The sequence below is a fragment of the Dasypus novemcinctus genome, chromosome 10 (assembly GCF_030445035.2).
Source record: "Dasypus novemcinctus isolate mDasNov1 chromosome 10, mDasNov1.1.hap2, whole genome shotgun sequence".
In the NCBI taxonomy this organism is placed as follows: domain Eukaryota; kingdom Metazoa; phylum Chordata; class Mammalia; order Cingulata; family Dasypodidae; genus Dasypus; species Dasypus novemcinctus.
In genome coordinates, this window is record NC_080682.1 from 22,724,671 (window position 1) to 22,727,955 (window position 3,285).

Here is a 3,285-nt window from a genome sequence, read left to right on the forward strand (position 1 = left end):
GGGCTTCTAAAACTTATAGTAAAGTAAATTTTTGTAATTCATGTTTAAGGAGATAAGAATTAAGAAGGCTGAAACTCATGTTTAAATATGAGGTAAAGGGAAAAAGTAAAAGAACCTTGTAGGAAAGAAAGGTTTTAGCATTAGTTTGTGATGTGAAGACAGCTAAAATACAGAGGAAATAGTAATATCTTTTGAAAGATACAGGCATTGGTTAACAGCTAAAATACTCAATATGCAAAAATTAATTTATTTTCTTTATTACCACATCAAGCCATTTATATTGATCATCATCAAAACTCTATGTGAGAATTCATTTCATTTGAAAGTGCTTTGTTCTTTTATTTGATATTTGTAATTTAAGCAAGATGATTATGTGTCTGCCTGGAACACACCTACATTAGAATTCTCTGGATTTTTAGTTTAACATGAAGGTCTCAGAATCCTAGATAAGACTTTATGAAACAAACTGTCTGTGAATTTCCTTAATTAACAAGCTTCCCAAGGAACTGCTTTGTACACAACATTTCACAAAACTCTTTATTCTCCTAAATTTACAAACTCACACAAGGTTCAACAGGAGTAGAGAGATGAGTAAAACAATGTAAGTCAGTCATTGTTTCAGTCACACACTACTTTCTCTTTTTTTATTTTTTATCCAGTACATAAACATTTACTGAGCTGTCATGGTACAACAATGGCATTGTTCTTGGCTTTGAAGAATTGATATATAGAGAGGAGAAAGAAGGAACTTTAGGTAGATAGATGATAGATAGATAGATAGATAGATAGATAGATAGATAGATAGATAGATAGATAGATAGAAAGAAAGAAAGATAGATATCAGATAAAGCGAACTAAAAACATGGAGCAAAAAAAAATGTATTATCTCATGTATGAGGGAAGAAATGAGAAATGCTTCACAAAGGAGGGGACTGTGAATTGGGTCTTTTCCAATAATAGACTTTGAGAGCAAGGACAATTCCTAAGACACAGTGGACACACAGGTCTCTTGCATACATAGATTGCATAGATGTAGACAGAGGTATAAGCATAGGTATAAGTATGATTATCAGTACATCTAACCTGTAGGTATAGGAAGACACAAAGAAATTTACAAGGAATTTAATACAAAGGAAAATGAAATAATGACTTAATAGAGTTATGAATGTTTCAGTATTATCCTTAAGAGAAAATTTTAGAAGACAGGTACAGGCTTACAGAAAATGATTTCAATTATCTTGAACATGAATTGTACTTCTTTGTTTCCATCTGTTTCAAGATCAAGCCGAATCTCTCAGGAAACATGCATCAAAAATGGTAGAACAATAATTGAATTCATTCTCTTGGGGTTAGCAAATCACCCAGAACTCCAGCCTCTCCTCTTTGTGTTGTTTCTAGTTGCTTACCTTGTCACTTTCTTAGGAAACCTGGGCATGATGGTGTTAATCAGATTGGACTCATGCCTTCACACCGCCATGTATTTCTTCCTCACTAACTTAGCCTTTGTGAATTTGTGATACACCTCAAATGCAACTCCATATATGCTGTCTACTTTGTTATCGGAGAGGAAGACCATTTCATATATTGGATGCTTTACAGAGTATCATATTTTCATTGCACTCTTCCTTACTGGGTACTACATGCTGGCAGTAATGGCCCATGACCACTATGTGTCCACATGCAATCCACTGCATTACAGTATGAAAATGTCCAGCAGAGTCTGCATCTGCTTGGCCACATTTCCTTACATCTATGGTTTCTCAGATGGTCTATTCCAGGGCATCCTAACCTTCCACTTGACCTTCTGCAGATCCAATGTCATCAATCACTTCTATTGTGCTGTGCTGACCCACCAGTCATTAAACTTTCTTGCTCTGATACTTATGTCAACGAACATGCCAATGCTTTAACCTCTACAATTCCTTCTGCACCATCCTAGTGTCATATGCCTTTGTTATAGCTGCCATCCTCCAGATCAAATCAACTGAAAGATGGCACAAGGCATTCCCCACATATGGTTCTCACATGATTCGTGTCACCCTATTTTATGGGACACTCTTCTTCATGTATGTAAGACTTCCAACAGATAACACTGTTGAGCAATCTAAAATAATAGCTGACTTCTACATGGTTGTAAGGCCAGCGCTTAATTCTTTGATCTACAGTCTGGCAAACAAAGATGTAAAGTGTGCCTTGAAAAATATTCTCAGATGAAACATGGTCACTAAGATGGCAATGCACCCATTTTTTGAATAAATCATAATACTAAACCTTTAGCTCAAGTGCCTTTGCATTTTGGTGATGGGATTTGATGGTTCTATGAATATCTCTTGTGACTCATATAAAGGCTAAGATCATGGGAATAAGGAGCTGCTTTTTTAAAAATCTAGGCTGCTCCCATGTGGTCCATCTACTCAAACACTGGCATTTCCTTGGAGTTTGTTAGAAATGCACAATCACTGACTGCAGAACTTTTTTTATACAAATCTGGATTTTAACCAAATCCCTAAGTTTGTGTGTTATTTATAGGGCAGTATGGAGAATGTGTGCCAAATGTACTTTATGGATATGGTAACAATCAGATGATATTATTTCATCTGTAACTAGTGTGTTGATAGATTGATGTTTTTTGGGAATTCTGCACATGTGCATGATTGTTTCATAAGTTTACAATTTCTGTCATAAAAATATATTTAAAAAATAATAATAGGTTGGGTTGGTGAAAAATATACAAAATGTAAGATAAAGACTATAATTAGTAGCAAGATTTTGATAATATTCTTCCATGATCTATAACAAATGAGTCATGACAATGTAAGGTGTTGGTGGAGGGTTGATGTATGGGATCCCTGTATAATTTTATGTATGTTTGGTTTGTAAGTCCACAAATTTTACTGTACATTTACTGTTTATGTATGTTCATATATAAATGATATAAAGATAATAATAATAGGATGGATGGGGGAAATACTTTGGTTGTTAGTAATATTTTGACAATGCTTTTTAATCATTAGTTAAAATGTTAAACAATGGAGGTGGGGCAAGATGGTGTCCAAGTGAGTACACCCTTTTCATCTCTTCTGCAAAAAACAGCTGACATTAGACCTCTTGCTTTCTATCAGGTCTCATATTTTCTTTCCTGTTGTTCTTGCCCACCTTGATTATGCTCTCAGGATATTTTATGTCCTACGGTCATTTTTAATTCTGTGCATTCTTCACTAGTTTGTTAGTTTTGTGGGGAAAGAAGAAATCAAGAACTTATCCTGGGATTAGATAAGCTCCTCA

General features: G+C 34.7%; 1 pseudogene; it reads left to right on the plus strand.

Moving 5' to 3' along the window:
• Window positions 1–1,244: 1,244 nt before the first annotated feature.
• LOC139439906 (olfactory receptor 5M11-like) lies at window positions 1,245–2,214 on the plus strand (annotated as a pseudogene).
• Window positions 2,215–3,285: the final 1,071 nt, after the last annotated feature.